The sequence below is a fragment of the Heteronotia binoei genome, chromosome 5 (assembly GCF_032191835.1).
Source record: "Heteronotia binoei isolate CCM8104 ecotype False Entrance Well chromosome 5, APGP_CSIRO_Hbin_v1, whole genome shotgun sequence".
In the NCBI taxonomy this organism is placed as follows: domain Eukaryota; kingdom Metazoa; phylum Chordata; class Lepidosauria; order Squamata; family Gekkonidae; genus Heteronotia; species Heteronotia binoei.
The window spans coordinates 173034230-173045612 of NC_083227.1; positions in this window are offsets into that span (position 1 = coordinate 173034230).

Genomic DNA, 11383 nt, shown 5'->3' on the forward strand with positions numbered 1-11383 from the left:
AATTATATAAGATTACATAGTTATTAGATACTGCTATCTTGTCCTTGCTTGTATTTATCCGATCTATCTCTTGCCACAAAGAATGGCATTGTAAACTGACTAGAAATAAATGGAGAATTTTAGAAAAACACTTAGCGAATGTTTGTTATGGTAACCTTGAATTACATAGATTTAGTCCTGCTTGGTATCTCCGCAGTACTGTTATGAATCCGTTCAATCGCTTTCTACTATGAACACCAACGTAAGCTTAATAGAATGCTACATAGAATTACGGAAAAACAGTAAGTAGATGTTTGTTATAATTATATAAGTTTACATAGTTACTAGGTATTGCTATCTCCTCATTGCTTGTATGAATCCGATAAATCTCTTTCCACAAAGAATGCCATTGTAAACTGATTAGAATTAAACGGAGAATTTTAGAAAAACAGTTAGCGAATGTTTGTTATGGTTACCTTGAATTACATAGATTTAGTTTATGGTTACCTTGAATTACATAGATTTAGTCCTCCTTTATATCTTCGTAGTGCTGGCATGAATCTGTTCAATAGTTTTCCACTATGAACAGCAGTGTATGCTTAATAGAATGCTAAGTAGAATTATGGAAAAACAGTAAGTATATGTTTGTAATAATTATATAAGTTTACATAGTTACTAGGTATTGCTATCTCCTCATTGCTTTTATGAATCCGATCAATCTCTTTCCACAAAGAATGCCATTGTAAACTGATTAGAATTAAACGGAGAATTTTAGAAAAAAACTTAGCGAATGTTTGTTATGGTTACCTTGAATTACATAGATTTTTTCCTGCTTGGTATCTCCGCAGTACTGTTATGAATCTTTCAATCGCTACCCAATATGAATACCAATGTAAGCTTTTTTTTTTTTTAAACTTTAAATTTTTATTAATTTTTCAACAATAACCAACAACTCAGATACACGCTTAGTAATCGAGTAAATACAATAATATACCTGCGTTACATTTGTGTCTTAGTTATCTTTTAAGTTAAATTAACTAGAGCTCCTCTTAGTCCTATTATCATTACACTCAGTTGCAAATCTCTAATATACTACAAAACAATATATAACCTTTAAATATACTTTTCAATAGTATGAAAAATCAATATATTTTTTTGGGACATGCTTTTGAGGATCTTCTTTCGAATTTATATAGTTAAAAAAAGGAAACCATTTTTCAATAAAGTTATTATTCTTCTGTTGTATATCCATTGCTCTTATTTGTATAGCCAGTTTATCTAATGCTGCTACCTCCCATACTTTAGTCAACCATTGTTGTATCTTAGGGGACGCATCTCGTTTCCAATGTTGGGCTACCAATAACTTTCCTGCCATCAACAAAAGAGTTATTAATTCCTTTCTCAAATGAGAAAGTTTTAAGTTGGGCCAATAATTTAAGAGAAAAGATTCTGGGGTAAAAGGGATATCGTCATCGGCAATAATATCTATTATGTATTTAATTTCCCTCCAAAATTTGTTAATTTCTGGGCACAGCCACCAACAATGTAAAAATGACCCTTCCTGCTGACACTTCTTCCAACATTCAGAAGTAGGCTTTATATGGGCTAAAAATAGTTTTTTGGGTGTCAAATACCATCTTGAAAAAAGTTTGTAATTTTGAAGTTTCATATTTAGTGAATATGTGGTGTAAAGTGGAGATTCCCAGATAGTCTGCCATTGTTCCAACGTAAAGGACATAGCACAATCTTTCTCCCAGGCCTTCTGTTGGCTTGTAACTTCGGACCAATCTTTAGCATTAAGTAGATTATAAATAGTCGATGTCAATGTTTTGGTTTGTTTTAGATTCTTTTTCAACATATTCTCAAAAGTTGTTAACGGCCTATCGATCACTTCTACAATTCTGGGATTGTGTAAAATAAAATATATTTGTTGATACTGAAACCATGGAATTGGTATTTTATATTGAGTTTCCAATTGTGTTTTAGTCAGCATTTGTCTATTCTTGATGATGTTTTGAAATTGGAAAATACCCGCCTCTCTCCAAACTCTAAAGTCTTCGGGTGCACGGCCTGGTTTAAACCATGCTTGTCCTAAGAAGCTTGCCATCGGCGAGGTGGATGGTATTAAAGTTTTTTTGTGCTTATCCCAAAGTTTTAAAGTCAAGGATAGATAAGGGTTATTGTCAACAGTAAAGTGTCTATCTTTTGGAGTGTTCCAAATGGCTTCCCATAGATTGTCCCCTACTAAGTAAGATGCCTCAATTTTTACCCAAGGTTTATCACAATCTTTTATTGCATACAGTAATATATTTTTTAAATTTGCAGCTAAATATTACGCTTCTAGATTGGGTAAACCCAACCCCCCCTGTTTTATTGGCCTCGTCATTAACTTAAACTGAAATCTTGGTTTTTTGTTTGACCACAAAAATTTAGAAATAAACTTTTGTCTGTCTCTGAATTCTTTGGGAGAAATATCGCAGGGTAAGTTATAAAATAGAAATAAGTATTTAGGGAGGACAAAAGTTTTAATCATATCGATTTTTTCTAACAAAGTTAAATTTAGTTTGTTCCATTGCTCTAATTGTGTTTTAATAGTGCTATCTATTAATTTGTAGTTGACAGTATAAAGATCCTGTAAATTCAATGGTATTTGGATACCTAAATGTCGAATAGATTTTTGGACCCACTTAAAAGGAAAGGCGTTTAGTAAGTTTAATTTAGTACTCGGGGACATAACAATAGGGTATAATTCAGATTTTGTATAGTTAATCGTGAAACCTGATACCGCACTGAATTTTTGAATATGATATAGTAATGATGTAATAGATTGGACAGGATTAGTGAAATAAAATACGGCATCATCTGCAAACAAACTTAATTTATATTCCTCTTTCCCTACAGAGATACCAGTTATTAATGTCTCATTACGTACGGCAAAGGCCAGTGGTTCTATAGACAGGGCAAATAGGATAGGAGACAGGGGGCATCCCTGCCTCGTACCCCTATGTAGATCGAAATCCTCTGATCTATAATTATTCACGTAAATTTGTGCTATTGGCTTAGCGTATAATGCTTCGATGGAGGTTAGAAATTTTTGACCAAATCCCATATACTGTAACAAAGTAAGTAGATAGGGGACCTCCACCTTATCAAAGGCCTTCTCTGCGTCAATGGCCAAAAGGATTGATTCTTCCTTTCTTTGCTTTCCCAGAATAATTAAGTCCAATGTTTTACGGATATTGTCCGTTAAAGTTCTTGTGGGAATAAATCCTGACTGGTCACTATGTATATAGTTTGCAATAATTTTATTCAATCTGTTGGCCATTAAAGCAGAGAAGAGTTTAAAATCATTATTTAAAACAGAAATAGGTCTAAATGAAGCAGGATTTTGTTTGTCCTTTCCGGGTTTGGGAATTACTGTAATTCTGGCTTCTGACCATGTGGCAGGCATAATTCCGCTGAGCATAACTGAGTTACAGGTCTGCACCAAGGGGTCCACCAATACATGCTCAAATGTCTTATAAAATTCAATAGGGATACCATCCCTACCTGGGGCTTTATTATTTTTGATATGTTTTAAGGTTTCAGATAGTTCAAGTGGTGTTACATCTTGTTCCAAATACGCCTTATGTTCAGGAGATATTTTAGTATTATAATTTATAGAAGTGAGATACTCTTTAATTTTGGTAGGCTCTGGATTTTCTGATTTATAAAGTTGCTGGTAGAATTTATGAAATATTTGGATTATTTCGCTAGATTTAGCGACTAGAGATCCTTGATGATTCCGCATGTTATGAATAAGGTGAGATACCTTTCTTTGAGAGGTCCTTTGTTTAAGTAATTTTATCGATTTTGGTGTTTTAGTAAAATATTTTTGATTAAGTATCAACAGGTTTTTTTGTATTTGGGATGTTTCCAACAAATCTAACTTTTTACGTTCCTGCTCTAATGTCCTTAGCAGTTTTTTCCCACCCTTTTTAGCGTACTGCAGTTCCAACCGTTTAATATTAGTTGTAATTTCTAGTATTAGTGACTGTCTTTCTTTTTTATAGGTGGATGCCATTGCAATTAGTTGCCCTCTTATAACTGCCTTAAAAGCGTCCCACAACGTTCCCTGTGATACCTCTTTAGTGGTATTAAATTTAAAGTACTCCTTTATTGCTGCTGTAATTTTTTTACAAATCGATTCATCTTGTAGCAGTAATTTATTTAAATTCCAATGGTAACCTTGTTTGTCTTCATTTTGAACAGAAAGTGTCCCCATGACCCAGGAGTGATCCGAAATTGTCCGTGGGCCTATGTCTGCTTCTTGAATTTGATTAACTATTCTTTTACTTACTAAAAGATAATCAATTCTTGTATGAATTTGGTGTACAGTAGAATAATAAGTGTATTGTTTTACTCCGGGATTTAATGAACGCCATATGTCCACCAAATTGAATGTATCTAATATATTCAATAAACCTGTTGATTTTACTGCTTTTTTCCCTGGTTTGTGTGTCCTGTCCAATTCGGGATCCATTATATAGTTCAAGTCAGCACCAATTATAGTTTCCCCTATCTGAAATTCTGATAGTAGTTGAAGAGTTGTCTTAAGAAAATCTTTCTGATTTACATTTGGGGCATACAGAGATGCTATTGTTAATGGCTGGCCGTCTAATTCTCCTCTAATGAAGATATAGTGACCTCTAGGGTCAGCTTTTATTTTTTGGCAGTGGAAAGGTACTGATTTTGACAGTAAAATTGCTACTCCTCTAGATTTTGATGTCCCTGCTGCCAAATAGCTTTGGTTAAACCAATTTGAGGACAATAGTTTTCCATTTATATTCTTTAAATGCGTCTCCTGTAGACATACAATGTTTGCTCTATCCCTTTGCAAAGTGTTAAGAAGTCTTTTACGTTTTACAATATTATTGAGGCCTCTGCAGTTCCAACTGAGGAGCTTATATGAGCGTGTCATCTTTCAATTAAAATAAGAAAAGAAAAGAAAAATTAAGAACTCAGTGGTGCCACAATACAACACCACTTCTCAAACTATAACCAAACTTAAAAACCTTAAACTTAATTTCCTAATTTGGGAAGCTTTTCAGAGATTCCTCCCCAAAGGATATTTCAGTTAACCCTAAACCACCCCCCAACTTACGCTGTTCTTAACCTTCAAACAAACAAAACAAAACAACACAAATAACTCAAACACCCCCAACTACCCTCAATTGGGGGAAATGCTTCACCAGTCCTCTTTACCTTCAGAGGAAAAGGGAGAAATACCCGTGGTACTCCCTAGTAGTGAAACTACTCACACCTTTAGGGGAACTAAAGAATATTTGAATGTAATTAAAAAAAATTTTTAAAACATCCCAAACATTCCCCAGGTTTGTAAGATGAAACCTTAACCAGGCACCTTGCACAAAAAAAACATACTCCTGCTCACTTGGGAAATAAAATGTATTATCTTATTTAACAATTTAAGGTATATCAAACTTGTCCTAGTACCCTCCTCTTAGTTAACCAAAATCCAGAAAGATGGAAATGTATATAGGAAGATGTACATTATGCTATATGGGTTATAACCCTTAAGAGTTCTTATTTACATTTGATTTCCCAGAAAGTAGAAATCACCAAGAGTTACAATCCACCTAAGGTGATTAAGATATTTTATAAGACCATTTGATGACTGTATTGAGATATTAATGAGGCTAAATACAATTATGCCTATCTATATTCATACCATCACTACTCCATTTATATTTATTCCAACCTCTCACTCATTCATATCTCCTCCTTTTATCATTATATAATGTTGCAAAAGCATTCACCAATACAGACATTTCCCCTATTCACTCTATCTCATCCACCAAAAAATCAATCACTTACTACACTGCAATCATTCCTAACTATACACATTCATTCAAATACACTAGTCCAAATTTATAGCAACCAGGATTTAGCATACTCACTTAAATTTTAGATTTCATTGTAAGTAAAGAAACCCTAAATGATCATTTCAATAACACACACATTCTGCACTCATATCTACCTATCATTCATACTCTCTCATTTAATTAACACTCCAACCATTCACCTTCAGTCATTCACTAGTCTTTAGTCATGACCCATAGCAAAGCATATTACAAACGTTCTCTTACCAAGAGATCATTACACGGGGGGGGGGGGGGGGAGGGGAGGGGAAAAGAGTGCTTTGATCTGACTACCAGGAAGGGGAGTTGGGGAGGGAGGGGGGGCGTGTTTTGGTGCATTGCCTCGAGGGGCATGTGTAAAGCTCCGATGATCAGCAACAAGATTTTCACGAAGAACACTCTAGGGTATCTTTGCTGATGAGGGGGGGGGGAGGTGGGTGAAAAAAGAAAAAAGAACAGCTCCTTCCGAAGTTCTGGAACTTCGCTAGCAGTGGAATTCAGAAAGTTAGAGATTAGATACGTCCCGAAAATCCAGTAGAAAAGACACCAAAAGACTGGCAGCAGGGGTGGAGAGATCCATAAACGAAGGGTAGGCAAGAACAACCCAAGCGTAAAAAGGTGGCTGCGGAGATTACCCTTCCCCCGAAAGTAAGAGGGAGAGGCAATGGGATCAGGGAGGACAGTTCTGAGCAAGCCCCAAAGTTCAGGCAGAGAAATAACTATGCAGCTTCTCCCCCGCTTCGATCTCTTCTCGAACTGCTTTGTGCGGCTTTGCAGAGGCAGATCGGATTTCTTCATACTACAGACAACTCCCCTCCCCCAAAAAACCCAGCGACGGAAAAAAGAGAGAGATCAAGCATTCACCAGTCACCTTTCAACCATTCATTAGCATATCCACCAGTCATTTATATCCCAATCTATTAGCAAATGGTGCAGTAAAGATATACAATAGAGCCGGGCTCCGCAAAGTTCAGGAGGCTTGTGGCGTTTTTTAAAGGAACAGGAGCCCGCCAAAAGTTTTCCATCAGATGCAACGGCGATCGACGGGAAAAAAGGGAAAGAGATATAAAAAGGGGAAATCAAACAGATATTCAGAAAAACGTTAATGGATAAATCATTTCTTTCTCTCAGGAAAATATAAAAGGTGAATCTTCCAGGGAAGAGGGAATCCTGTGATCTATTGGAGTGAAGAAGTCCGCTACCAGTTTTTCCTAGTGACGCAACAGCTTAGAACAGTAGTTAATCTTTTTGAGAGAAACTCATACAAAATTAACAATATAGCTCCTTCAAATTTGTATAAGTTAAGGAGAGACGTCTTCAGAGGGAGGGTTGGCTTTCAGTATTTCTTCTTCATCCGCCGCTGTTACTGCTATGGAAAGTGCCTTAAGCAACGCTCTGCCTGAGTCAATGTCCGCTGCTGTGTGTAAGTGGCCGTTTTTGTAAACCAATACGTCTGACGAAGGGCTCCATCTAAATCTAATGTTAGCCGCATGCAACTTACAAACAAAAGGTCGTAGCTTTCTGCGTTTATCAAGTACTTCAGGAGGTAGGTCTAGCAAAGTTAGAATTTTTTTCCCTTTATACAGCAAAGCCCCATTTGATCTCACTTCCTTTAGAATAAAGTCCCGTGTTTTAGGAAGGGCGAAATGTACCAGGTCTCCCTCTCCTGGCCGACGCCATTGCTCCCAGCCTTTGTGCTTTGGCTATTGATAAAGTACTTCCCGCCTCCATTTTCAGTGCAGATTTTAGCCATTTTGAAATAAAAGAAACCAAGTCAGTGGAATTCTCCTCTCCCTCCTCCAGGCCTCGAAATTTTAGATTGGAAGCTCTAAAACGGTTTTCTAGTATAAGAATTTTGTTTTCCAGAATAGACTCCTTTCTTTTAAGAGCTTTCACCTCGTCTTGCAGTACAAGGGCTGCTTCAGCCGTTTGCTCCGCCATCTTGGTGGTAACGGAGAGCTCTTCTGTTATTTTTTGTACTTTAGACTGGATAGGTTTGAGGAAGGAGTCCAATGATTCATTAAAATAGCGGTGTATGTCAGCTTTTAGGAGATTTAGATCTCTTTTACTTATCGGGGCGTCTTCATTTTCTATGCTGGGGCTGGGAGGATTAACATTGCTAGCTGCCATATTTAGTACAGATCTGGTTACAGGCCTACTAACCTCTTCCACAGCGTCCACTTTGAAGAAGTCTAGTACCGATTTTTTTTCTCTCGGGATAGTCTTCTTTTTAGTTTTGTTGTGTTGTCCCATCGAAAGCAGAGTTTATAATTGTGCCTGGTGACTCTAATATAGGCTATATAGGGGGAATGATCAGGAGCTCGATCAGACTGCGTCCACCATGTTCAAGCGACGCTCCGCCACCCCCACCAATGTAAGCTTAATAGAATGCTACGTAGAATTGTGGAAAAACAGTAAGTAGATTTTTGTTATTATTATATAAGATAACATAGTTACTAGGTATTGCTATCTCCTCATTGCTTGTATGAATCCAATAAATCTCTTTCCACAAAGAATGGTATTGTAAACAGATTAGAATTAAACGGAGAATTTTAGAAAAACACTTAGAGAATGTTTCTTATGGTAACCCTGAATTACATAGATTTTTTCCTGCTTGGTATCTCCGCAGTACTGTTATGAATCCTTTCTATCGCTATCCAATCTGAACATCAATGTAAGCTTAATAGAATGCTGCGTAGAATTGTGGAAAAACAGTAAGTAGACGTTCGTTATAATTATATAAGTTTACATAGTTACTAGGTATTGCTATCTCCTCATTGCTTTTATGAATCCGATCAATCTCTTTCCACAAAGAATGCCATTGTAAACTGATTAGAATTAAATGGAGAATTTTAGAAAAACACTTAGCGAATGTTTTTCTATGGTTACCTTGAATTACATAGATTTAGTCCTGCTTGATTTCTCTGCAGTACTGTTTGAATCTCTTCCATCGCTTTCCACTATGAACAGCAATGTAAGCTTAATAGAATGCTATGTAGAATTACGGAAATACAGTAAGTAGATTTTTGTTATAATTATATAAGATTACATAGTTACTAGGTATTAATATCTCCTCATTGCTTGTATGAATCCAATCAATCTCTTTCCACAAAGAATCCCATTGTAAACTGATTAAAATTAAACGGAGAATTTTAGAAAGAGAATGTTTATTAAGGTAACCTTGAATTAAATAGATTTAATCCTGCTTGATATCTCCGCAGTACTGTTATGAATCCTTTCAATCGCTACCCACTATGAACACCAATGTAAGCTTAATAGAATGCTATGTTGAATTGTGGAAAAACAGTTAGTAGATTTTTGTTATTATTATATAAGATTACATAGTTAGTAAGTATTGCTATCTTTTCATTGCTTGTTTGAATCCGATCAATCTTTTTCCATAAAGAATGCCATTGTAAACTGATTAGAATTAAGCGGAGAATTTTAGAAAAACACTTAGAGAATGTTTGTTATGGTTACCTTGAATTACATAGATTTAGTCCTGCTTGATTTCTCTGCAGTACTGTTATGAATCCATTCAATCGCTTTCCACTATGAACACCACTGTAAGCTTAATAGAATGCTAAGTAGAATTATGTAAAAACAGTAAGTAGATGTTTGTTATAATTATATAAGATTTCATAGTTACTAGGTATTGCTATCTCCTCATTGCTTTTATGAATCCGATCAATCTCTTTCCATAAAGAATGCTATTGTGAACTGAATAGAAATAAATGGAGAATTTTAGAAAAACACTTAGTGAATGTTTGTTATGGTAACCTTGAATTACATAGATTTAGTCCTGCTTGATTTCTCTGCACTACTGATGAATCCGTTCAATCGCTTTCCACTATGAACACCAATGTAAGCTTAATAGAATGCTATGTAGAATTACGGAAAAACAGTAAGGAGATTTTTGTTATAATTATATAAGCTTACATAGTCACTAGGTATTGCTATCTCCTCATTGCTTGTATGAATTCGATCCATCTCTTTCCACAAAGAATCCCATTGTAAACTGATTAAAATTAAACGGAGAATTTTGGAAAAACACTTAGAGAATATTTATTATGGTAACCTTGAATTAAATAGATTTAATCCTGCTTGATATCTCCGCAGTACTGTTATGAATCCTTTCAATCGCTATCCACTATGAACACCAATCAAAGCTTAATAGAATGCTATGTAGAATTATGGACAAACAATAAGTAGATGTTTGTTATAAGTATATAAGATTACATAGTTACTAGGTATTAATATGTCCTCATTGCTTGTATGAATCCGATCAACCTCTTTCCACAAAGAATGGTATTGTAAACTGGTTAGATTTAAACAGAGAATTTTAGAAAAATACTTAGAGAATGTTTATTATGGTAACCTTGAATTACATAGATTTAATCCTGCTTGATATCTCCGCAGTACTGTTATGAATCCTTTCAATCGCTATCCACTATGAATACCAATGTAAGCTTAATAGAATGCTACGTAGAATTGTGGAAAAACAGTAAATAGATTTTTGTTATAATTATATAAGATTACAGAGTTACTAAGTATTGCTATCTCCTCATTGCTTGTATGAATCCGATAAATCTCTTTCCACAGAGGATGGTATTGTAAACAGATTAGAATTAAATGGAGAATTTTAGAAAAACACTTAGAGAATGTTTATTATGGTATCCTTGGATTACATAGATTTAGTCCCGCTTGGTATCTCCAAAGTACTGTTATGAATACTTTCAATTGCTTTCCAATATGAACACCAATGTAAGCTTAATAGAATGCTACGTAGAATTATGGAAAAACAGTTAGTAGATGTTTGTTGTAATTATATAAGATTCCATACTCACTAGGTATAGCTATCTCCTCATTGGTTGCATGAATCCGATCAATCTCTTTCCACAAAGAATGCCATTGTAAACTGATTAGCATTAATTGGAGAATTTTAGAAAAACTCTTAGGGAAAGTTTGTTATGGTTACCTAGGGTTAGGGGTTGGGGTTGGGGTTTGGGTTAAGGGTTAGGGTTGGGGTTAAGGGTTAGGGGTTTGGGTTAGGGTTTGGGGTAAGGGGTTGGGGTTTATGGTTTAGGGGTTAGTGTTAGGGTTTATAGTTTAGGGGTTAGGGGTAAGGGGTTAGGGTTTGGTTAGGGTTACTGGGTTAGGGTTAGAGGTTAGGGTTTAGGAGTTAGGGTTTAGTGGTTAGGGGTTAGTGTTAGGGGTTGTGGGTTAGGTTAGGGGTTGGGGTTAGGGGTTAGTGTTAGGGTTTAAAGTTTAGGGTTTAGGGTTAAGGGTAAGGGTTAGGGGTTTGGGTTTTAGGGTTTAGGGTTACGGTTAGGGGTAGGGTTAGGCTTAGGGTTTATGGTTTGGGTTTAGAGTTAGGGTTAGGGTTATAGGGTTAGGGGTAGGGGTTAGGGTTAGCAACCAGAGGACAAATAAAGGTGGATTTAAACGCATCTGCTCATCCCTGGTGTAAACTGGCCCTACCTTGT